Genomic DNA, 27,251 nt, shown 5'->3' with positions numbered 1-27,251 from the left:
ATATGGGAACCCTCCTCTGCTTTGGTTCACAGCAAACAATGGAGATATTTGTCAAGCATTTCTGAATGTTTCTAAGATGACAAAAAGTATGGTGGAATAGATATGATTAGGAGTAAGGAAACCCTAGACTGGAGTTTTCTGAGATTTTTTTGCTCACTTCACTCCATATCAGTGCATAAAAATCTTCTCATGTTTCTCTGAATTCCGCATATTTCTTACAACACAGAAATATTTCATGGGCAAGTCACCATCTCTCCAATTTTCTCATCTACAAAATGGAGATATTATATACAGAGTCTACTTTGTGGATCATTATAAGCTCAAATTAGATAATGTATGCGAAGCGTTTTTAAATTTTAAAACAATATAAAATGCCAATTGATATTACTTAAATACTGTTAATTAATACACATATATACATATATAATAACAACGACAACTATTTCTAATGACTATCAAAAGTTGATTATGAAAAATAGATTTGTGAAACAAGGAAGTAAGAAAAGTATGGAGGCATACATTTCCCAGCAGGTTTGAGGTTCTTATTTTATTTGCTTTCTCCAAGAAACTCATTCTTTTTCTTTCCTTTTATGTGGTAGTGATTGGAGAGGTTTCTGAAATTGGAAGATCTTGGTGAAGATGGGGTACCAGTTCCTTGTTGCTTAACCCCTGCCATCATTATCATTCTTCCTGGAACTGGGAAGAGGACAGTCAAGCTTAGATTCTGGGGAACTACTATGTCAAAGGTAGACATTTCAAGCCCAAGAGGTTGGGAATACTCATTGCAGTAGAGACCAGTCTGGAGAGCCTCTAGTGAGATTGGATGAGAGGTCAATGCCAATCTCTGGCATTCTTGAGCTATTTTCTCAGTTCAAGGATAGAGGTTTCCCCATTTTAATAAATTTTTAGTGTATTGCATGTAGTACTTCTAAATCTATATTGAACTTGGGGCCAGTGACACATACTGAGCTTGAGATGATGTGAAGGAGAGGAGTAGTCTGAGTCGGAAGACTTAGCCACTCTCAGTTAGCCCTGGTGATCCTGTGCCCTTTGAGAAAGCCAATGCATGCATATTGGATGCCCACTGATGAAGCCAATTGAATCATGAGCTGAAGGTACTACCATCTGGTGGCCAAATTATATACTACCCTACAATGCTGGTGAATTAAGTGGCTCTATTTGGTACATTATATAAAGCCACCATCAAGCCAAGGGAGGATTGTACTTGGTTGTATAGCACCAATACACATTTAGTCCACATCTCCCGTTATATTAGAGAAGAGTTTGCATGACTGGAGCATATGCACCCTGACAACTAAAAAATAAAGGATGCAAAGCAGGAAGAACCTGAAAGCTTGAAAAGCTCTTTGCCCCACTAATAAAGTGACCTATCAGTATCTCTAAGATACCTGTGCCCCAGATGGTGCTTACTTTAAAATCAGTCCTAAAAATAGCCAAATTTCTGTCATTAAATCCAGTTGTGTGCTGGTAAATGTTTAATCACTGGCTCTCTGGGAAAAGTATGTAGACACACTTTTAAGTTTAATCTGCATTATTAACATTTTCTCCATCACTTTCTTAAGTCTAGACAATCAACAAAACAATAAATCAAGTCCAGATTTGTAGCACTTTGCTGATTTCCCAGGTGTAAATGTTTACCTTGAAAATTTAATAGTTGCCTCTGAGGGCCATAAGAGCTGGCTCCAGAATACCACTGATTAAATCTGGATGAAGCAAAGGCATGGACATTCCCAAATAGTGAATTACTGCTTATATTTGATTTTGGTAATTTATATATATTTGGAAACAGATTTACTTTCCTAATTACATCAGGATGGGATGTAATTAACTTTTTTTTTCTCCTGTGCTTACATGGCCACCACTTACTCTTTCCTTACCTCCCTCCTGAAAACAGCTGCCTAATTAGTCTTCCTGCCTAGAATCCTCTTCTCTCCAATTTTACTCTCCAGTGTTGCTGAACTGACATTATGAAAGTAGAAGCCTGACCATATTGCTCCTCTTCTTTACTTTCTTTTTTTTTAAACCTTACCTTCCATCTTGGAATCAATACTGTGTATTGGTTCTAAGAAGAAGAGAGGTAAGGGCTAGGAAATGGGGGTTAAGTGATTTGCCCAGGGTCACACACAGCGAGGAAGTGTTTGAGGTTAGATTTGAACCCAGGACCTCCCATCTCTGGGCCTGGCTCTCAATCCACCATACCACCTAGCTGCCCCCTATTGCTCCTCTTCTCAAGTAACTCCAGGGGCTCCCTATTACCTTGGATCAAATGCAGACTTCTTCATGTGATGTTTTACTGACCTTCCCAACCTCACTCTATCCTGTTTCCCCTGAGGTTATTATTACTCTTTCATGCCTTCTGCCTTACTTGATGTTCTTTCTCTTCCCTCTATGTGACATTCCATCTCCAGCAGATCTCCCATGCTTGTACAGGCTTTTTCTCATGCCCACAGTATACTCCCTCCTGAATTCGGGTCTTAAAATCCCTAGCCTCTTTCAAGGCTCAGCTTAAACATTCCTCCTACATGAGACATTTCCTGATTTCTCCACCTGCCTCCAATCTCTTCTAATTACTATATGCAATACTTTGCATGAGTAGGTAGGAACCCCTTAACTGAAATTTCATTTCCTATCATTTCTCCTATCCTTGCTCCATCTGAAGTGCTGGAGGTCTGCCCAGCAAGCAGAAGTCCATCTGTAGGGTGGGACGCCCCACAAAGAGCGGGAGTTGGGGAGAGAGAATACATATATATGAGGATCAACAGATGTTTCCTTATATCATGGTTTCAGCCATCCCCATTCCCCTAGATGTAGTGTCCTACTATATTTTGGGTCTACTTATACAAGTATAAGGCAAGGGCAGAAGCCATTTCTAAATAGTACCTCCACAAGAGTCGATTGACTGAATGACGGATCCAAGTTCTGGTGGGACACTGCTCTTCTCAGGGATCTTAGGATCAGGCTCCTGAATGGTCTTCAAAGAGTCTGCTGAGAGGAAATCTTTAAGGAGATGGCAGTGATGTGACTTGCCTGGCACATGCCACCTCCTCTCTTTCATTTAGAGTGCTTATTATGCTGCTTCAACAGACCAGGGTTCAAATTGTATTTCTGTAACTGTGATATTGTGTTGATTTCTAAAGTCCCTTTGGTCTCTCGTATACATAGGAAAACTGATTTAGAGATAGAAGGGACCTCAGAGATCATTTAGAACAAGGGTTGGAAAACTATAGGCCCATGACCTGTAAGTCAAGACTGGGTTTTAAATGTTTTTTAATACAATAAAACTTTATTTAAAAATTAAAAAAATATATCTTAGTTAGCCTAGCCACACTAAAACAGGCTGCAGGATAGATCTGGCACTTGGGGGTAGTCTGCTAAACCACTGATTCTAGGCTAACCTCCACATTTTCAAACTAAAGTCCCAGATAGTTTAAAAATGTGCTCAGACTCAGTAGAACCAGGTTTTAAATCCAGGTTATCTGATTCCAATTTTTCCATACTGCCCAGACTCTAAATTGATTGGAACTTTCTAATCCTAAAAAACCCAAGTCTAGGAAGAACATTTTAAAAACATATGGCTTGAGGAGGAAAAGTCAAACCAACTGCAATGCCTTAGTGATGGTTGGCATTTGGGAGCTTGAATGATTATATGCATATTAGCTTACTTTTTCTCCTCCAACAGCAACCCTCACTTCAACAGCCTGGGTGTATTCAAGTTTTTTTTGCACTGATGGGTAGTTCTTGGTATTTCTTCTCTTCATTTCTGGCAGTGCTGTCATGAAACTGGCCAGAGTAACACTATTTTTGATGAACCTTATCGAGAAAAAGGTCAGAGACAGAAGGATTTTGTTGCATCATGGTAGCACTGAGGTTGCTGTGTGTCTTTCGCTATTTGCCTACAGTTGTATTTGCCTTGTGCTCTGCCCAGTTGAGTGAGTCCATCCCTGCTGACCATATGCCCAGTATTCAAAGTACAATGAAGAATCTATATCACAAGGTCATTGACAATTGTGTACTTGACCTCTCCTTCTTAATCAGTCTCCTGTCTTGGCCATGCCAGAGGAGAAGCTGGGAGACCCAGACAGTCAAAGATCTCAGGACCTTGATAGAGAACTGAGAAGAGGACCAAAGCAATGTTTTAAGACTGAATCAAATTTGTAGTGGGAAAAAAACAAACGCCCTTTGTGTAACTTATTTTGTACCGGCCTGTGATCACCTAAAAGTCCCCAGAGGTAGCTAAGTGTTACAGTGGATAGAGCTCTGGGCCTGGAGTCAGGAAGATCTAAATTCAAATTTGACCTCAGAAATTTACTGGTTATGTGATCCCATACAAGTCTCTTAACCTCTGTTTGCTTCAGTTTTGAATTGTAAAATTGAATTGTAAAAAAGGGATAACAGCACCCATCTCCCTGGGTTATTGTGACAATCAAATGAAATATTTGTAAAGCATTTGGCATAGTGCAATGGCACATAATTGGTGCATAATAAATGCTAGTTCCTTCATTCCTTCTTTCATCAAGGATCACTTGGAGAAATTTTCTAATTAAGCCATAAGTAGTATCAATAAAACCTTTTTGGTAATCATAGAACACAGGGATTCATAGGTAGAAGCCAGGAAAGGGTAAGTGGATGTCAGGACCAATTCCTTGCCACATGAAAGAGGGAGTCTAATAATTAAGAATAGAAATAAAAATGAAAATCAGAAACAAGATAAAAAATAACATGGAGCCTCAGGAAAAAGGTATCCAGCAAAGAATCTGTAGTCATGGAGATCAGGAAATTCCTATGGCAAGTTGAAACATTGGAGTAAATAGATAGGAACAGATTAAAGAAGATGCAAAAAGTTAACAATGAGCTGGGGTTACAAATGTCAGAGAAGTTTGGGTGTTATAGGGCTGTCAAGAGAAATGATAGTTTGCTATAATCAATTTAAATAACAGCATAGTATCTTTTTAACAATTAGTGTACTGATTATGAGCTGGACTTACTTTCCTAGGAATAGGCAGTAAACATTTCCCATCTAGAGTTGTAGGAAACCCTAAGAGATCTGGAGTCTCACTTTTCTTTGTTGCCATTGACTTGAGCCCCCATTTGTTATGTTCTAAACATTAGGTCCATTTAACTACTTAATATCAATTATCTTTTACAAAAAGATATTTACTTCAAAGTTATAACAAAAATGGATTAAGTATTTCTCCACAACACTTCAGGGGCATATTCACTCTATTCCATCTTGGACTCAGGAGATAATAGATTCACTTAGCATAATTTTTTCCTCTTTTTTAAAAAAGATATTTATTTTCCCAGTTACATATTATAACAATTTCCCACATTCTTTTCTAAAGTTATGAGATTCAAATTGACTCCTCCATTCCTTCTTTCTCCACTCCCAGAAATGGTAGACAATTTGTTTTGTATTATATGTGTATTACCTTAATGCAAAACATATTTCCATATTATTAATTGTTGTAAGAGAATACTCATATAAAACCAAAACCCTCTTAAAAAACACACACAAATAAATTAAAACAAAAAAATAGCATGCTTTGATTTACATTCCAACTCCAACATTTCTTTTTCTGAAGATGGATAGCATTCTTTGTCATAAGGCCTTCATATTGGGGACAGCTGGATAGCTCAGTGGATTGAGAGCCAGGCCTAGAGACAGGAGGTCCTAGGTTCGAATCTGGCCTCAGATACTTCCCAGCTGTGTGACCCTGGGCAAGTCACTTGATCCCCATTGCCTACCCTTATCCCTCTTCTGCCTTGGAACCAATACACAGTATTGATTCCAAGATGGAAGGTAAGGGTTTTAGAAAAAAAAAATAATAAGTCTTTCATATTGACCTGGATTCATTGTATTACTGTGGGTAACTAAGGTTGATCATAATACAATATTGCTGTTACTGTGTACAAGTCTTTTGGTTCTGCTTATTTCTTTATTTCTTTTTATTTTTTCAAAATAAAGATATTTTATTTTCCCACTTACATGTAATAAAATTTTTTTATATGTTCCCTGAAGTTATAAGATCCAAATTGTCTCCTTCCCTTCTCCTTCCTGGAGATGGTAAGCAATTTGATCTGGGTTATACAGGCATTATTATGCAAAACATATTTCTATATTATTTATTTTTGAAAGAGAATACTCATATAAAACCCAACCCCCCAAATAAAAACCCAAATAACCTAAAATAAGAAATAGTATTCTTTGACCTGCATTCTGACTCCAACAGTTCTTTTTTCTGGAGGTGGATAGCATTCTTTGTTAAAAGTCCTTCAGAATTGTCCTGGATCACTGTGTTGCTGAGAGTAGCTAAGTCTTTCACAGTTGATCATTTCACAATATTGTTGTTACTGTGTACATGTTCTCCTGGTTCAGCTTATTTCACTCGGCATCTGTTCATGTAGGTCTTTCCATCTCTTTCTGTAATCATCTTGTTCATCATTTCTTATAGCACAGTAATATTCCATCACCACCATATACCACATTTTGTTCAGCCATTCCCCAATTGATGGACACCCCCACAAGCCACCACAAAAAGAGCAGTTATAAATATTTTTGTACAAGTAGATCCTTTCCCCCTATTTTTTTTTATTAATTATCTCTTTGGCATACCCAGTAGTGGTATAACAGGATTAAAAGATATGCAGTCTAGGGGGCAGCTGGATAGCTCAGTGGATTGAGAGCCAGACCTAGAGATGGGAGGTCCTAGGTTCAAATCCAGCCTCAGACACTTCCCAGCTGTGTGACCCTGGGCAAGTCACTTGACCCCCATTGCCTACCCTTACCAATCTTCTACCTATAAGTCAATACACAGAAGTTAAGGGTTTAAAATTAAAAAAAAAAGATATGCAGTTTTATAGCCCTTTTGGCATAGTTTCAAATTGCCCTCCAGAATGACTGGATCTTCACAACCTCTTAGTACAATTTCTACATAACATTTGTGCCATCAAGTTCATATCCAGGTGCTGCTAGATCAGTCTCTCTCAGCTATCCTGGCTAATCCTGGAAGTTATTCTTGAAGGTCACTCCTAAAAGTCACTCCTTGATCTTTGGAACATAAATGTTGAGATGGCTATAAAAAACTTAGACACTGGGACACCTGAATGCTACTCTGTCAACATCTAAAATAAAAGAACACACTTTAAGGAATGTAAAGAACCCAGACCTGAATTCAGATGACCACATTGAGGCCACTCTCTCCCAACCCTTCAAATGTTGTCTCTCTCTCTCAACACTATCAGCAGAGTCCAAATGAACCACCAAGAATGTAACTGGAGAGAAAATGGCCAAAGAAAGTAGGCAGATGTTGTTGTTCAGTTATTTCAGTCATATCCGACTCTGCTTGACCCCACTTAGGATTTCCTTGGCAAAGATAATGGAGTGGTTTGCTGTTTCCTTCTCCAAATTATTTTACAGATAAGAAAACAAATGATGCAATCAGGGTTAAGTGACTTGCCCAGGGTCACACAGTTAGTCTGAGGCAGGATGTGAGCTCTGGTCTTCTTGACTCTAGAACTGGGACTATCCACAGCACCATCTAGTTATCCTGGGTGGATGCTGACTGAAGTTTTTTTTGAAGACTTGCAACTTATAGCTTCATAACGAATGAAAAGGGGCTTCTCTTAACTTTGGCTAGCAGACCAGAACCAGTTAAAGAATGTCTATGCATTCAGAAATGCCTGTGAGACACTTCTATTACATGTCACAATGATTCACAATGGCTCCTTAGCCTTTCCAGGTGAGGAATTTGCATTAGTCAAGCACATTGATGCACGCTGCACATGTGCCCATCCTATTTTGTTGGCCATGCCATCTTTTGCTCCCTAAAGGGGAAGTGGCAGACCCTCAAAAGGCTGAATTTCAAACACAAAAGAATGAAATTCAACCAAACTAGGAAATTTTCCACCAAAGCTCTGATAATGTGTGCTGCTTTATCTCACCCATTCCATCTGTGACAGAAAGGAGAAAATTTAAACAACTCTTACAGGAAGAGGTAAAGGCCATTACTGAATCATCCAGGTATTATCCAGATACAGGAAGAAAAAAAAACCATAAGAAATGCAGGAAACATACTATTTAATGGAGTTGTGCCAAATTATGTCTGGAATGCAAAACAGACACATACAAGAAATGATTTTGAGAAAATTCCATAACATTTCTTGTTCCCTGAGGTTAGACCAGACCCAGTCTGGGCTGGGCTAGAAGAATATGAACCTTTCCCTCCTCCTCTTCTCTTTGCCCCTCTTCCCTGACTCTGGGATGCCCAGACCTCATCTATTTCAATTCAATAAACATTTATCGAGCACCTCCTATATGCTAAGTTGCCTGACTGCTCACACTGCTTGGATAATGGAAACCAACAACTCTATTCAATCTGGTGAAATGGAGGAACACCAGGCTTCCCCTGTTTGACTAGCCATTGCTTGTTGAAGTCCACCAGACATAATTTTCCTGCCTCTATTTCCCTACAGAACCCAGACCACAGTCATAACCTACTGATTCAGTCTAATGACCCCAGTTCTTATTATCAGCCCCTATCCCAAATCTTCCTAGATTTTTTATTTGCCCTATAGCCAAACTTTCTTTAATATGTTGTCTTTTAGACTCCAATTAGAGTGAGGGCTCCTCGAAAGTAGACTGTCTCAATTTTTTATTTGTTTCCCCAACACTTAACACAGCACACAGTGAGCATATAATAAATGCTTTTTTCTTTCGGTCATTCATTCATGAGCTTCTTGGGCTCCTGTAGGATTGGGTATTAGATAACAGCTTAAGTCCTGTTCATTTACTATGGTAATTTGGGGTCAGATAGTATAAATAACTGCATTTTGTCACATGCAATATTTTCATTTATATTATGATGGTTGCTATGTACGTCCTTTTCATTATGCTTTCTTTGCTACCTCACCAGTCATGTTAAGTCTTCCCAAGTTCCTCTGAATTGGTCTATTGGTCATTTCTTATAGTATAAAAGATTTCATTATATTAGCACACTATAGTTCAGTCATTTCCCACTTGAGGTGTCCCATATAGTTCACAGTTCTTTTTTCTACCCCACGAAGGTCAAAGTGATTGTATTTATGTTCTTGCTGACTCTGTGACAAACCTGATTTCATTGTTTTGTCAACAGCAAAATATCACAGGCATTTGAGCCTCAACCAAGGTCTGTTTGTTTTGGCAATAGCACTTCCCCATCCCTATTTCAATACTAAACTAGAATAGCTTCTTTTCAGAGAAGCCAAACGAGTTCTCCACATACTTCCCATATTTCCATATTTGTGGTTATACGAGCAACATGGCTTTGCATTGGTCTATTTTGCTCTTTCCAGAAAGAATTCTTGTTCCTATCATTTAACCTTTATGAAGTTTCCTTATGAGGGAGAGACCATTTCAGGTACTAATAGGAAGACTGGGAGTTAAAATCAAACCCACCTCAATTATCTTTCTTTACAACTTTGTTTAGGACTTTCAGATCACGCTGTTGTCATTCAGTTGTATCCCACTTTTCATGACTCCATTTGGGTTTTTTTAAACCTTAACTTCTGTCTTAGAATCAATTCTAAGATAGAAAAGTGGCAAAGACAAGGCAATTGGGGTTAATTGACTTGCCCAGGGTCACATAGCTAGAAAGTGTCTGAGGCCACATTTGAGATTTTCTTAGCAAAAATCTTGGAATAGTTTTCCATTTCTTTCTCCAGCTCATTTTATAAAGAAAGGGAGACAACATTAAGTGACTTGCCCATGGTCATATAGTGAGTAAATGTCTGTGGCTGGATTTGAATTCAGTTCTTCTTGACTCCAGGCCTGGCATTCTATCCACTGTGCCACCTAGCTGTCCCTCTGGTCATGCTAAGAAACATCAGATCAATGTTTAAGCCCCTACCTAAGGGGAAGGACAATAAGCACCATTTCTTTGGATCAAAACAGCAGAAAAGGCATAGGATTATAGAATTATAGTCAGGGCAGAGAATAGACCAAGTCTATCACCTTAACTTATCTATTTACAAGCAACTGAATTCTAGAATTGAATTTGTACTGAACTGAACATGAACTCAAAAACTAGTGTAGGGAGTCATTTTCTTTTTTTTTACAGCTGAGGACACCAAAGTCTAAAAAGGATTTGCCCAAGGGCAGCCAGGTAGGCACAGTAGATAGTGTGTCAGGTCCAGAGTCAGGAAGACATTTTCCCGAGTTCAAATTCAACCTCAGACTACTCAAGTCACTTAACCCTCTTTACCTCAGTTTCCACCTCTTTAAAATGAACCATAGAAGGAAATGGCAAACCACTCCAGTGTCTTTGCCAAGAAAACCCTAAATAGGGTCACAAAGAATCAGACACAACTTCAACAATAATAGAGTTGGGTCAGGACTAACACAGGAGATCTCTGGATTTACAATCTTTCTTTACTTTCCACCAGAGGTGTCAAATGCATAGATGTCTAGCTGAGTACCAGAACCAGCAACAATGTAACTGGGAGATATTTAACGAAATAAATAAAATATAATAGAACATAGATGCTGTTAATAAGTGGTTTTTTAAGTCATGCTGCCAGCAAAGATCCTTATGTAAGGTTCCATTTGAGTCTGATAGCACATGCTATTACTTAGCATCATGGAAATAATACTTGGGGAATAGAAGAAAACACTAATATAGTTTGAGGATTTTTTTTTCTAAAACCCATACCTTCTGCCTTAGAACCAATAAGTGACTTGCCCAGGGTCACACAGCTAGGAAGTGTCTGAGGTCAAATTTGAACCCAGGACCTCTCTTCTCTGGGCTCTCAATCCACTGAGCTACCCAACTGCCCTTGAGGACTTTTTTAGTGACTGAATTGTCCTCAGATTTGGTCTGGGAGCAAGAAGTGAGAGCTGCAGAAACTTTGGTAAGGCAAAAGACTCTATGGACCACTTGTATTCTCAGTCTTAATGGAAAAGAAAACTTTTGTAGAGTTTTTTCCTGGATGAATAACCATGATTTTTACTACAGTTAAGACATGCAACTTTAAAAATACAGATTCAAATTTGTAGTAGAAAAAATGTTTTGTGCATCTTATATTTTGAGACAGACTGCTATCATCAATCTGGTGGGCTTTGAACACAACCATCTAAAACCATGGCATCAGGTCACTGATCTTGGCATTTAGTATCCCTAATCATTCCACCACAGGATTGTAAGGGCCATCCACAAGGCATGTAGTAAAACTCTAATTTGCTGCTGGCTAAATCCATCCTTTTCCAAAGATCCTTGAAGCAAGAGAGAAAAACAAACAAATAAACCCCAAGCCTCCTTAGGTAATTCATTCTAATATTTAGTAACCCTTATAAGCCAGGAAATTCCTCCTGAAGTCTGACCTCCTTCTCCCTTGCCTCAATTTAAGCCTATTTCGACTACCCTTAAGGCAATGCAGATGGTGAACAGATGGCAGCTCTTCTTAATGCGTTGCTTATATACTTTTAAACTATTACCAAATCATCCCTTAGTCACTTTTTTTTTGTTTGTTTTAGGTCTCTTGCTATTATTTGCTCCTTGAAAGATTTTTGTGATTGTTGTGGACAGATGAACACAGTTCAATGTCACCTACAGCATTGCATTTTTTTTTAACCCTTGTACTTCGGTGTATTGTCTCATAGGTGGAAGATTGGTAAGGGTGGGCAATGGGGGTCAAGTGACTTGCCCAGGGTCACACAGCTGGGAAGTGGCTGAGGCCGGGTTTGAACCTAGGACCTCCTGTCTCTAGGCCTGACTCTCACTCCACTGAGCTACCCAGCTGCCCCCTAGAACTGGTTATTTTTTAAAATTATTCTGAACCTCACAAACATATACAAAATAACAAACAAATAGAGAACAGAACAGAAAAGATAATAGTATATGAAACTGAGTATCTCTAATCCATTTGTTGTTGTTGGATTGTATCTGACCCCTTGTGGTTCCTTGGACCACATGGAGTTATCCTGGCAGGATACTGGAGTGGTTTGCCATTTCCTTCTCTAGTGGATCCAGTGGATCCTTTTGTCAGGCAATCAGAGGTTAAGTGACTTGCTTAGGGCCAATAGCTAGGAAGGATCTGAGAGCAGATTTGAATTCAGATATTCTTGACTCCAAAACTAGCACTCTATGCACTCTGTCACTTAGCTGCTTTCTGGTAATACAGAGACATATACAATTATATAGACCAGTGATTCCCAAAGTGGGCACTACCGCCCCCTGGTGGGTGCTGCAGCGATCCAGAGAGGCAGTGATGGTCACAGGTGCATTTATCTTTCCTATTAATTGCTATTAAAATAAAAAAAAAATTAATTTCCAGGAGGCTAAGTAATATATTTTCTAGAAAGGGGGTGGTAGGCAAAAAAAGTTTGGGAACCACTGATAGAGGTTAAGTGACTTGCCCAAGATCACACAGGGGGGAAATATCTGAAGCTGGATTTGAATTTGGGTCTTTCTGTCTCCAAGCCCAATGCTCTTAACCACTGAACCTCCTCTCTAATTTATAGTTTACTATAAATAATTAACAGTATATAAATCACTTAACATGTTCCCTTCAAAGCTGTCAGGCCAGTCTGTTCCCTTCTGAATAGGAGTACTCTCTTATGTGTCTAGATAGAGCTTGTTAAGAGAACTATTTCTGAAGACTTTGAAAGAAAAGACATCAGTAAAAGCCAGCAGGACTGTTATTAAGAGCAAACATGAGAGACAGCTGAGTTGTTCAGCGCATAGCGTGCTAGGCCTTGGAAGAGGGATGAGGAAACTGAGGCAAATAAGGGTAAGTGACTTGCCTATTCAGCTAGGTTCAATTCTGACCTCAGCCTCTTCCTAGTTGTGTGACCTTGGCAAGTCACTTAATCCCCATTGGCTAGTCCTTACTGCTCTTCTATCTTAGAACCAATATACCATATTGATACCCAGATGGAAGGTAAGGGGTTTTGTTTGTTTGTTTTTTAAGGAGCAATCATGCCAGACCATGACTTCATTTTTTGGCAGCGTTACTGAATTAGAATAGGACAACAGATGAACACAAGACATCTTGATTTTGGCTAGGCATCTGACAAAATTCTTCATGATAACCTGGTAAACAAGATAGATAAAAAATAGTTGATAGGTAAGTTGGGTAAGGGGGGAGGGGAGCTAGTGGTACAGTAGATAGAGTATTTGTCTGGAGTCAGGAAGACCCGAGTTAAAATCTGGTCTTAGATACCTATTAGCTGTGTGACCCTGGACAAGTCATTAAACCCTGTTGGCCTCAGTTTCCTTACTTATAAAATGAACTGGGAAAGGAAATGGAAAACCACTCTAGTATCTTTGCCAAGAAAACCCCAAATGGGGCCATGTAGAGTTGGACATGGCTGAAACAACTAAACAACAACAAAGACTGGGGAAGAGAGTTTGGAAATGAGTAAATAAAAATGCTGAAGAGTCATGTTTAATGAAACAATCTCAACCTGAAGGAAAGGCTCTGTGGAATACCTCAGGGAGCTATCTTTTACCCTGCTTCATTTAACAATCTGGCCCATGTCTTGAATGAAGTCTTATTAAATTTGTGGATGACATAAAGATGAGAAGAATTGCTAATATTCTGGATGATGAAATTGGTATCCAAAAAGATTTTGACAGGTGGAAACAGTAGGCTGAATCTAACAAGATGACATTCAGTAACATAAAATCCAGAACTTTGAAAGTAAAGGAAAATGTGGCTAGAGAGCAGTTTGTTTAACACACATACACACACACACATTTGGGAATTTTAATGTACTCTTGATATGAATTAGAGGAATCATTTTAGAACTAGAAAGGACCTCAGGCCATATATACTCCAATCTCTCTTTTTTCAGATGAGAAAATTGTGGCTAAATAGAGGTTGGATGAGCATTTATCAGAAACATTGCAGAAGGAGTTTTGATTTGTAAGTAGTTTGGATAAGATGTCCTTTGAAGTTCCTTTTAATTCTGAATATCTATAATGATACAATTCTATCAATATTTTTTTTATTCAGTCATTCATTCAACCAGCATTAATTGAGCTTTTACTACTTTCATAGCAGAGGGCAGCTGTGGCTCAGGGGTTAAAAGTCTGGACCTGGAGTCACGAAGACCTGAGTTCAAATTCAACCTCAGATACTTTCTCACTGTGTCTCCCTGGACACATTACTTAACCTCTGATTGCCTGACAACAGGATCCACAGGAGAAGGAAATGGCAAACCACTCTAGTATCCTTGCCAAGAAAACCCGATGAATAGATATGGTCCAGGAGGTCACCACGAGTCAGACTGAGCAACTAAACAACCAAATTTTCATAGCACTGTGCTAGGTGCTAAGGGAAATATAGGAAAAGTATAAGCAATCTCTTTTACTGAAACCCCATTTATGAATGACCTATACACATGAGTAAATGACTATTGCTGCTGAATTCCTACACTTTCAACCCTGAAATCCCCAGGTCTTAAAGCATTTTATAAGATTAATAGTTTACATTTTTTCTTTAAGGGAGAATAAACTTACATCAACCAATCGTCAGATGTCATCTAGTCAAGGACGTTGCCATTCCAGTTGCCTTCCTGTGGATACTTTTCAGCATATCAATATCCTTCTTAATTGGGATGCCTTGACTACTAGTGTGGATTGTTGCCTATGCTCTCAGTAGCAGTTGCTGAGTCAGTTTGTTTTATTTAATTATGGAGAAGGCAACTTGGTTAATTCCATTTTTAAAATTTCCTTTTCCTGTGCCTTAAAGTGAGGAAGCATGAATCTCAGGAAGCCTGTCCTTTCCCTGCCTTTTTTATTTTTATTTTTTGATAAATTTTATATTCCTGTATTCAGGAAGATGGATGTTGTCTAGTTATAAAAGCCAGTTTAGTCGAAGTGGTCCTTAGATAACACTAAAATTCATGACCTTTCCCCAATAACTGTCTGCATTTTATACAGGATGTCTCCTGATCAATGTGGAAGTCTTGAGATAGCAGCTATTCTGACCTCTTTTACCCATAATGCTTTCTTTTCCTCCTTGTTGATATAGATGTTAGATATGACTATGTATCTATATGTATATGATCCTTTAATCATTTAATCAATAAACATTAAGCACCAACTATATGCCAAGTACTACGACAAATGCTGGGGATACTAGAAGAGGCAAAAGACAGTCCTTGTTCTCAAGGAGCTCACAATCTAATGGGAGAGATATATCTAAACTACATACAACTTTAATAGGAAATAATAGAGAAGACAGTAGAATTAAAAGAGTTTTTTTTTTAATTTTTAAAACTCTTACCTTTCCATCTTGGAATCAATACTGTGTATTGGCTCCAAGGCAGAAGATTAGTAAGGGCTAGGCAAGGGGGGTCAAGTGACTTGCCCAGGGTCACACAGCTGGGAAGTGTCTGAGGTCAGATCTGAATCCAGAACCTCTATATGTCTCTGGGCCTGGCTCTCTTATCTACTGAGCCACTTAACTGCCCTCCCCCTTCCTGTAAATGATAGGGTTTTAGTTGACTTCTAAAGGCAACCAGAGAAGTTAATAGCTAGAGTTGAGCAGGGAGATTGTTCCAGGCCAGAGAAAATGCCTGGTGCTAAGATATGCAGTATCTTGTTCATGGAACACACAAAAGGCCAATGTCACTGGATTTAAGAGTCATTAAATAGGTGGAAATCACTTCATAAGGAATGTTTCCCCCCCCCCACTATCTATCTTCTTAAAAAGAGCCTTGAGCAAGCTAAAACAAAGAAGGTATTCTGTGATGAATACATGAGAGAATTCTATAGAGGTTTGGGAAAGAGATAGCATTTTTGAAAAGCAGCAAAAAAGCAATAGGCTTTTTAGAGGTAATGTTCTGCTCTAGATTTGGATTTATTATTTTATTATTATATATTACATATTATTATAACATATCATTTATTACTTTATTCTAAACATTCGATTAATTTTGATATAATCTCTTTAAAAGCGATCTAGATGGGAGGAAAAAGAAGTAGTGAGAGATAACATGCAAAAGACCTTTTATCAAGAAGATTTTGCCCAAGTGTTCCCTTTTATCTGGAAAAAAGACAATCCTAAGGATACATATTCTTTGTATAGATGTTCTATACAACTATAAATCTACCTTTTTTTTTTTTCCTTTTTCTGTTTCTGCTTTGTGGAAAAAGATAAAAGAGGAGCTCCAAAACTGAAGAAAGCTGGATAGGGAATTAATTCTTTAGCTGGCTTTTAGAAGAGGATAGTGTTTTGTTTTTTTTAAAGTGGTTCTCTAAGCTGTAATAATCTATATCCAGATCTGCAAAGAGCTTCAAAATCATTTGACATTAAAATTGTTTTAAGCTATAGAGATAACTAAAAGACCTGGATATCTTTTTGACTATGAACAAATAGAAGGGTGGTGAGTTACAAAATAATGTTTTAATTAAGTTTATGCATAAATTTAGAGTTAGAATAGTATCTCTAACAGTTTATGCATGATGAGAGGAACCAAGTTATACTCAGAGGTTATTTTGTTGTTTATATCTTGCTCTTTTTATAATTCCTCTTAAAATATAACATTCTTCAATGCCATTGCTTTGGTTTTTAAAATAAAGGGTTTGATTTTTTTTTTAAATCACAGTAGAAAATTCATGGTTTTGGACCTTTTAATGAATGGATATTGTTGTTCAGATTATGGACCAGATAGTCAAGGTGTATCACTGCTTATGCTGGTACCAGTTTATTTCAACTATAAATAAAATTTCCAAAAAAATACAATCAGTCCTTTGAATATTATATTTATAATATATTGTGGTATCAATCAAACATATACATTGCTGACAATACACATCCTATAGCAAAAAGTACAATAAATAGAGTAGGTAATGTGGGATCATCAAGAGGCAAAATAGCAAAATGTTCCCAAATTTAACTGTATGCATTCATAGAAACCAAGCCTTAAAGTGGTAGTGGTTCAGCATAAAATAGATCAAATTTTCTCACTGGGATCATTAGGTGTTGTATTCCTGTCAAAGGACTTGTCTCAAATAAATCATAGATATGACCAGCAAGCAATATGTCTTCAAAACAAAGATACGACAAGTATAAACCTCTATAATAATTTAATATAGTAAAATCATGTTCCAAGACCAATAAAATAGGCACAAGGATTCTGAGCACATTGATTTTATAGAGGGCCTCATTCAATATGCATACAGCTCCTAAAACACAGCTCTACTGAATTGTTAATTTGACACAAAATTATTATGCTAACCATAAAGAGAGAGCTTAAACATTTAATGAGCAATAATTTTTTTTTGCTTACTTTTAAATTAAAATTTAAAAGGGCATGGAGAAAAGGACAGGATTACTTGGATGGCCAAGGGCTTTCCCCACCCTTTTTTAAATCTTTACCTTCCATCTTAAAACCAATACTGTGTGTGGTTCCAAGGCAGAAGAGTGGTAAGGGCTAGGCAATGGGGGTTAAGTGACTTGCCCAGGGTCACTTAGCGCCTGAGGTCAAAAGTGTCTGAGGTCAAATTTGAACCCAGGACCTCCCATATCTATGCCTGGGTCTCAATTCACTGAGCCATCTAGCTGCCCCCAAAGTCCTTTTTTTTTTTTTTTTTTAACCCTTACTTTCTGTCTCAGTAACTACTCTAAGACAGAAGGGCAAAGGCTAGGCAAACAGGGTTAAGTGACTTTCCCAGGGTCCTACAGTTAGAAAATGTCTGAGGCCAGATTAGAACCCCCATCCTCCTGGCTCCAGACCTGGAATTCCATCCACTGTGCCACCTAACTGCCACCTTCTAGGGCTTTTTAAAGATTGTCAAAGGAAGTATGAAGTAATCCTTTTTTTTTCTCCTGATACAGTTCCCTTTAATAATAATAGCTAACATTTATGTAGCACTTATATGGTAGGTAATATGTTAAGCACTTTATAATTATTATCTCATTTGATTCTTACAACAAACCTGAGAGGTAGGAGCTATTTTAATCTTCATTTTACCCCTGGGGAAACTGAGGCAAACAGAGGCATTTGTGTATGTGTGTGTGTGTGTGTGTGTGTGCTTGTATGTGTTTAATGACTTGCCTAGGATCATGCAGCTAGTATCTGAGGTTGGATTTGAACTTAGATCTTTCTGATTCCAGGCCTGACACTTTATCCACTATACCACTTACATGCCCAAATCTTTAGCAAAATCATAGAAGGTTCAGGATAAAGGAAACCTTGGAGATCATCTAGTCTGAGGTTTCATTGAAGGATTTCAGTATACTCATCAACTTTAATAGGGAAAAAAAATTACATCTTTATTTTGCCTAATCTCCAACTGAAATTTTGCATTTCTTTTAATAATTAATCAATGTTATTGCAAGGAATCCATAGGTTTCGCCAGACTGCCAGAGGGGTCTAAGACAGACCAAAAGCTAAGAATCCCTGTGCCAGTCCTACTATTTCTCTTTATAGTTGGGAAACAGAAACTCAGCAAGAGAGTTCTTGCCCAACGTCACAGAGTTGTAAATGGTAGAACCAGGAGATTCAGTCTAGTACTAAGGTTGGTGCTTTATCCACTACCCAAACTAAGGCATTCAAAACCCTTCCATTGACCTTAGTTAGCACTGTACTCATTTGGCTCTTTGCCTGTCCTGTCTTGTCCTGAATTAAAGGAAAAAGATAAAGGCGGGGGAAGGAAAAAGAGAAATAAATACTCTTCTTTTACTATAATTTGAACTTCTCAAGGGAGAATGAGAGTGTGAGCTCCTTAAGCATATAAATTTGTTTCTCCTTCATATCCTCCCTCAATAAACAACTGGTCACATATTAGGTTTCCAGGAAATATTTGTTCAATGAATAAATGAATGAGGCAAAAGATGAGTTAGCAATTGAAAACATAAGGAGAGAGCATAAATATGGTCAGATTCTAAGAAAGAAAGAAGGGGGTGGCTAGGTGGCTCAATGGACTGAGAGTCAGACCCAGAGATGAGAAGCCCTGGATTTAAATGTGATCTTAGACACTTCCTATCTGTGTGATCCTGGACAAGTCACTTAATCCCCATTTCCTGGCCCTTACCACTCTTCTGCCTTGGAAATAATACTCAGTATTGATTCTAAGATAGAAGGTAAGGGTTCTAAAAAAAAGAAAATAGGAAGAATACTTTTAAAAATCAGTAATAAAGTACCTTTTCTGTTTTAGAAAAATGTCAGAGAATATCCTCTTTGAGATTTGAGGAATTTCATGACTAAAAGCGCTGAGAAGGTCAGCCTCAGATACTGATGTTTAGGAAGAAGAACCAGCAGGAAAGATTTATGAGAACTGCTTTAGATTTGGAATCTTATTTTATTGTGGAAGGCCCTTTGCAAATTCTTTAGCCAGTTCTTTCATCATGTCAGAAATTAAAATGATATGTAGGCTACTGTAACATAAAATGGTTGTTGGAACAGGATACCATAAAGCAGAGATGGGAAATCTGTTTTCCTACTAAGGGCCAGAGACCCAAAGGAAAAATAAACTGAATGCCACATAAGAATGGGCAATGAAAAAAAATGACTTATTTCAGTGTTTGGGTTCCTTTTTTTTTTTTTTTTAGGTAAATATACAGTGTCCTATTCATAAAACTTTTGACTCAAGAACAGGGACATCAAACTATGAAATAATTCAATTTTGCTAAACAAATGCATTAAATGCTTAGAATATATAAGGTCTTCATCTAGGCTCTGGGCACATAAAGATGAAAAGGCACAATTCCTGCCCTCCACTCTATCATTGAGCTAGGGAATGAAATCACAGGAGAGCAGATCTAGGTTTGAGAAGGATGTTAGGGCATCTTGTGTCCAATCCTCTCCTTTTAGAAATGAGAAAACTGAGTGAAGAAAAGCATGCTTTTCTTCATGTGACTTGGCCAAGGTAACACAGATGACAGACCCAGGATTCCAAGTCAGGTCCAAGTTCGGTATTTTTTTGCCTGGGCCAGTTTGCCCTCTCTGACTTATACACAAATATCCATTATAAAAATGAGGCTCAAAATGGTCCATAGGAGAGGTCAAGCTGAAGGATGAGAAAGGAAGCATAAAATACAGTCCCTATCCCTTTAAAACTTATAAGTGAATGGAAGATGTAAATGACAAGTCACAAGAATATGAACATGTATGCACGTATCATATTCATACCTACATATGTATATCCATGCAAGCATAAATTCACATATACATACATGACTATATACATATCATATATTTATATAGAAATTCATGTTCATATTCCTGTGACTTATTATTTACCTCTACCTTTTATTCCGTATTAGCTTTTAAGTTCCTAAAGGGGAGGGATCCTGTTTTAGACTTCCTTTCATCTGTGTATGTATGTGTGTATACTTATACATACATATATGTATATGTGTGTGAATATGTATCCTATATATGTATATACAAACCCAGTTCTAGACATAAAACAAGATGGTGCTAAGTCCAGAGGGAATTCTAGAAGGTGAAAGATGTTGGAACTCAAGTAAATTCAGTCAAAAAAGGTTTTATGTAAACAGTCAGGATTGAGTAGAGAAAAGGTAGATTTATTATTCACCTGGAGTCAATGAAAACTCCATCTTGTGACAATTTCTCTAAGTGGAAAAGCAAACTTCTGAATGTGTGGCAATGGACTTTTTCTGGGTTTTCTCAAAGCTTTTCCATCAGTCCAAACTAATCTTTTTAAAGAAAGCTAAGTAAGTGTCCTCACTTAGTGTCTTCTGATTATTGGAACCTATCCTACTTCTTTAAAGGAGCAGGTCTCAAATTTTCTGGTCTCAGGACCCCTTACACTCTTAAAAATGATCACGGATTCCTCAGAGTGCTCTCTGTTTATGTGGGTTATATCTATCTGTATTTACCATTTTAGAAATTAAAACATCTGCAGACTTTTATGAAAAAAGAAAAAAGAAAGAAAAAGATTCTCTGAAAAGGTTTGAGGGAGCCTTAGGCATCCCCGGACTGCATTTTGAGAACTACTGTTTCAAAGACTAAAGCTAATCTGAATAAGTGGGGAACCATAATTCTCTGATTACAGAATGTTGCTTATAAATATCAAAAGGGATTCTTTTGAGAAGATTAGTGGCCTTTGAAGAAAAGAAGGCTCACTTTGGTGCAGGTGTGCAGTGGTTAAGGTTGGAAGGTGACAGATGGCTTGATTATATCAGGATAAATTATAGAGCACACAGAAGATGATATATAGGTAGCAGATGTTTTGTAGATGTGAGTGGAGCTCAACTAGGTGCAAGAGAGGTGTTTCTGTTTAAATGTGGGTAGAGCTCAGGGATTTCTTCACCATTTATTAATGACCTTTAAAATTATAATTGCTAATGTGATGAAAATTCTATTTATAAAAGGTTAGGTTGGAAAATAATTTTAGATGATAGCAGTGCCTGGCAGGATACAGCCAAATTCATGTGATTATTAGAATGTTTAGTTTCGTTCAAGCAGCAAGCATTCATTAAGTGCTTACAAGGTACATGGCTCAGGGCTGGACACTGAAGACTGTGCTAAGTTAAGATGAAGTCAATCATTGACCTTAAGGAGCTAATATTCTAAAGAGAAGTGGAGGCTAGGTCAGGAAACATGATATTTCAACTGCTAGGAAAGGGGTGGCTAAGTAGCACAGTGGAGAGAGAGCCAGGCCTGGAGTCCAGAAGATGGGTTCAGATCTGACCTTAGACACTTCATAGTTGTGTGATCCTAGACAAGTCATTTAATCCCAACTGCCTAGCCCTTACCCTTCTTCTGTCTTGGAATCAATATTTGTTATCAGTTCTAAGATAGGAGTTAAAGATAATTTTTTTAATTGTGGAAATAAAGCATAATTTGAGAAGTGGAAGAGTACTAACAGTTAAGGGGGTTGAGAAAAGTATTCTGTAGGATGTGACACCTGAATTGAACTTTTGAAGGAAGCTAAGGATTGTGAGAACACATATTGTTGTTCAGTTGCACCCAACTCTTCGTGACTCCATTTGGGGTTTTCTTAGCAAAGATAGTGAAGTGGTTTGCCATTTCCTTTTCAGATTCATTTTGCACATAAAGAAACTGAGACAAATAAGGTTAAGTGATACATAGCTAGTATCTGAGGCTGGACTGGAACCCTCAAAGATCAATTTTCCTGACTCCAAACCTGTTTCCCTATCCATCTCACCACTTTGCTGACCATATCGTGGCTTGTGCTGAATAAATAGGAAAACCTATGTGAGCAGGAAAACCTTGTTACAAGATGATACATGAAAAGCATGGGGGGGGGATTTTTTTAACTACAAAATAACAAATTTGTACATATATCTTTATATGTAGCTATGCAGGTGTGTTTATGTATCATAAGTTCCAGGCTAGGGAAAAATTCATGGAAGTCAGAGATTTGATATTGCTAAAGAGGGAGAAAGCTGATATAGGAAAGCTGATATTCCTACACCAAGGTGATAATTACAATGTTGAATGAGCACCCTTGATCAATGCGTTTTAAGGACTCTTTTTAGGCCTTCATGTAATTAGACTTTCCTCCCACCCCCAACCTCAAGATTACTAACTCCCTTTGTTAAAATAAAACTATAAAGAACCAAAAGAAATCCATTTTTAGTGAGATTTTGCTGCCTTTTGACCAACCTTTTATCGTTTCCAAGGTAGATGTAGGACTTACATTCCTCCTGACCCCTCAGACCACTTGGAAATGAATAACCTTCTTAGTTTTACACACACACACACACACACACACACACCGACATGCAGACATACACACAAAGACACCGACATGCAGACATACACACACAGACAAAGACACAAAGACACAGACATGCAGACACAGACACACACATAGAAAAAGTCACAGACACAAAGACACAGACACAGACACACAAAGACACACATACACGTAAACCTTCTTGTAGTGGAAATTAAGAGGAATAGAGAAGAGTGAAAGATAGAAGTGAAAATTGGAGAAACATGAAAAAAGAGAAATCATTGCCCATCTGCCCCTCTGCTTTCCATCCCCTTCTTCCCCATCCTCATGCCCAGGTCCCTTTTTCCCCAGCAATAGGCATGGCAGTCAAGAGTTATATAGAGAAACCAAAGGAACTTTGGATACAGGTAAAAGAAAAAAAAATGTGTCTATGGAGCCAAGGCCTAAGGAATCAGTCAATTAACAAACATTTATTAAGCTCTTATAATGTGCCAAAGTACTGTGCTAAGTGCTGGGAATATAAATAAAAGCAGAAAGAAAGACAGTCTTTGCCCATTAAGGAACTTACATGCTAATAGAACAAGACAATCCAGAAAAGGAAACTTAAAATGGGGTGGGAATGGTGGGGCAGATAACTAAGGTCCTGGACCCTAAGACATGAGAGGAGAAAGTCTGGAATGTAGTTGAAAGGAACAAGACTTGACTGACCTCCTTTATTTGGGGCTTCTGGAGGAGTCCTCTGATCAGAGGAAAGAATTGAGATACTTCCAAAGACACTACTCCCACTATGTGAATTCCAGGACTGGAGTGAGCTTCCAAGATGAGGAGTTTTCTGAGGCATGAGGTACAGAAGATTGGGAGTACAGCCAAGAGAAGGAAGAGGAGGAGGAAGAGAAAGAGGAGGAAGAGGAAGAAGGATATAGAAGATAGCAAGGAAAGGGGAAAATTAGGACAGAATTCATATATTTTTAAATTAATTAATTTTATTTAGAATATTCTCCTATGGTTACATGAGTCATGTTCTTTCCCTCTCCCTAACTGCCCTCCCCCTCATAGCTGACATGCAATTCCACTAGGTTTTACATGTATCATTGATCAAGACCTATTTCCATATTTTTGATAGTTGCACTAGTGTGATCGTTTAGCATCTACATCCTCAATAATATCCTCATTAACTTGTGTGTTCAAGCAGTTGTTTTTCTTCTGTGTTTCTACTCCCACAGTTCTTCCTCTGAATTCATATTTCAAAAGAGGCAAAGCCCCATGCCTAAAATTTTAAAAAATATTTAGAAGGGACCTTAGAGATAGATGTTGTTATTTAGTCTAATTTCTTACCTCAAGTAAAAATATTTTTTACAATGGATTGCATTAATACCCTCAGAGACTCATCTAAATTCTGTTTTAACACTTGAATTATGAGGTTAGTGCTTTTTTACCCCTAAAATAATTCCTTCCATTTATGAATCTCTCTGATTGTAAGGAAGTTCTTCCTTATACTGAACTGAAATTTGCCATCCTGAAATTTCCACCAATTGTTCCAGTTCTGCCCTCTTGTGCTATACAAAACAAATCCTCCTACGATAGACCTTTGGATATTTGAAGACAGCTTTATGCCTCTTCCTCCTATTCAGCATTTCTATTTCCTTCAACTGATTCTTATATGGCATGATTCCCTATAGCATCATGGCTACTTTCCTCTGGATAGATTTGTCGTTCTTTCATTTCAGTCATGTCTGACTCTTTGTGACCCCATTTGGGGTTCTTTTGTTAGAGATACTGCAGTTGTTTGCCATTTTCTTCTCCAGCTCATTTTATAGATGAGGAACTGAGGCAAATAAGGTTGTGACTTGCCCAAGGACATACAGCTAAAAAGTGTCTCAGGCTGGATTTGAACTCAGAAAGATGGGTCTTCACTCTAGATCTAGTGCTCTATCCACTGTGCCACCTAGCTTCTCCTTGGATAGATTACAGGTGGTAATTCTATGCTCTAGGTATGATCCATTCAAAATGCCATTCTCCTTTTGCAGCCTAAAAGACCTCTAGCTTTTTTTTTTACTAGCCATTGGACTAGACTGTTGATTCTAACCCAAAGTAATTAGGATGGCAAAATTAGCCTTGAGGTTCCTTCAGTATTTGTTCAAATATTTCTTTCCTGGCCAGGTACTGAGTCCTCCCATTTAGGTGTTCTCTGATTCCCAAAGCACCATTGCAGTCGATGACTCGGCCGGGTCTTCTTTGGGTGCCAAATAAGTGTAGGCTGATGGCACCAGGGCTACTGTTAGATAATTTAGGTGGAGCCAGATAATGAGAATGAAGCTGGCTCATTATAATGAGAGTAGCCTACATATGGCGAGTGGATTGAGAATGAGTGTAAGCAGAACAATTGTGTAATTTGGGAAGTGTGCTGTAGGCACCATGTTAGAGAAAGGGAGCCCAGTGGCATGGATTGTTAGCCTGGCAGTAAAGTATTAAAACATATGACAGAGTTCAATCTTCATTTCTTAACAGCCCTAATGTACAGCTTTATAAATTTGGGTTTCCATTTGCATGGAACCATTGTCTTTATTTTCCCTAAAGTGGGATCAGTTGTGGTTGATGGATTATGGTCTTTAATTTGAGAAGATATCCTATTTCAATCTAGAATGGGGAGAGTGGGAAGAAGGGAATAGGGACAGAGTATTTGGAGAAGTGAAGGAATAGGAGATAAGGGACAATTTAGAGAACAAGAATAGGATAGAAGCCTGAGAAGGAGGAGGAAGAGAGAAATGGTTCAGAGCAAGTCATGAGACCAAGAAGTTAGATATATGCTACCAAAAAAAATGCTTGGGGCAAAGAGGTTGGTGGATGGGAGGCAGGATGAATGAGAGGAACTATTATTACAGTGAATAAAAAGAGAGCCCTTGAAATTTAGTCAAAACGTGGAGAAGACAGAGAAAGCTTTTGGTGAAACAAACACTAGGGCTTTCTGGTACGGATTTTGTTGGCCTCTTGAAAGCCCATAACTGAAAAATGAATCTTCTCTAAAAGGATGGAACCTGACTGTACAAATGACTTTAATCAAAGCAATGGAAACCACCATAAGACATGAATGTTTAGGAAAAGTCTCCATGTAGTTGTGCTGTTTCTTGATGGCATAATGACATCTCCTCTAAAGCCCTTTTTTTATGCCTTATTATGGTATGGAGGTGGCCCTAGATTTTTTAGGTGTCAAGAGAGTACAATTTCTGATCTTACCAAAATGGGAAGGCTTCTTCTCATTCCAACCTGATAATAGAGTCATCATCTAAAGATCAAGCTTGCTGAACTCAGAGAGTAGGTTGACCAATGAATAATTATGATTAATAATCTTTGTTATTATCATTATTATTATTTTGGCTAGACTAGAGAAAGAAGATTATCCCCTAAACAAATATTCTTAACCTGGGAGTCAATGAACTTGTTTTTTAAAGATATTTTAGAAATAATTTGAAAATAAGTGGTTTCCTTTGTAATACTATATTTTAATTTATGTATTTAAAAGCACTATTCAGAGAAGGGTTCTGTAGGAGGGTCTCACCAGCAGACCAAAAGGTGCTAAGGCACAAAGGAAGTTAAAAAACCGTGCTCTAAGGCAGTGATGGTGAACCTATGGTATGGGTGCCAAAAATGGCATGAAAAGAGCTATCTGTGGGCACAGGGCCACCCTCCTTCTCTACCCCCCCACCTTCAAAGTTCATTACTAGACAATCAGAGGGACTAGGTTAGAGCTGCTCCCCTTTCCTTCTCCATGGTGCCTGATAACATTTTTCCACATCTCTCACCCCTCTGCCCAGCAGCCCAATGGGAGTGCACTGGGGTAAGGTGGGCAGCTCACAGGTGGTAAAGCTGGAGGGGGAGGGAATGCTGGGGTCACTTCCCTCCCTCTCTCTACACCCCAGGACATTCCTCACTTCACCAGCCCCTCCTCCCAGCATCCCAATGAGAGTACTTTCTCAAGGGGGTGGGGCCGAGGGTGGGGGTGGCGGTGCTGGATGTACCCAACATATGGTGGTAGGTAGGGGCATAGCATTAAGTATCTGGGGGAGGGCAGTCACGGCCCTCAGTCTGGGGGGTAGGGGAGTGGCCAGCACTGCAGCTCTAAAGTTCTCCATCACTGCCCTAAGGCATGGAGAATTTGTGGTCTTTATGGGTGGACAGAGTACAAACACAGCAGAAATTGTCTTTTGAAGTAGTAGAAGATAAAATGAAAGCTATCTGGGACAATGAAATTTGCTTTCAGTAGAGCTAAGTAGCAGTTCCTTCTCGGTTTAACTAGTTAACACTGATATCCTATCTCCCAGAGATAATGAAAAATAACTTATTAATAAAACAATAAATTATTACAAATAATATAATCATCAACATTAAAATAATAAACATCATTATAAATAAATAAAAAAAACTTAACTGACTAATAGAAACCCTAAATAAATATTTTTCATAAAGTGAAACAGGTTAGATTCAAGAAAGAATCTCTGGACAAAAAGCTTTACTAAACAGTGAATAATATATATGTGTAATATATATATATATATTTAATCATGTATATGGAAATAC

The sequence above is a fragment of the Gracilinanus agilis genome, chromosome 3 (genome assembly GCF_016433145.1).
Source record: "Gracilinanus agilis isolate LMUSP501 chromosome 3, AgileGrace, whole genome shotgun sequence".
Lineage (NCBI taxonomy): Eukaryota > Metazoa > Chordata > Mammalia > Didelphimorphia > Didelphidae > Gracilinanus > Gracilinanus agilis.
This window is presented reverse-complemented; position numbering follows the sequence as displayed.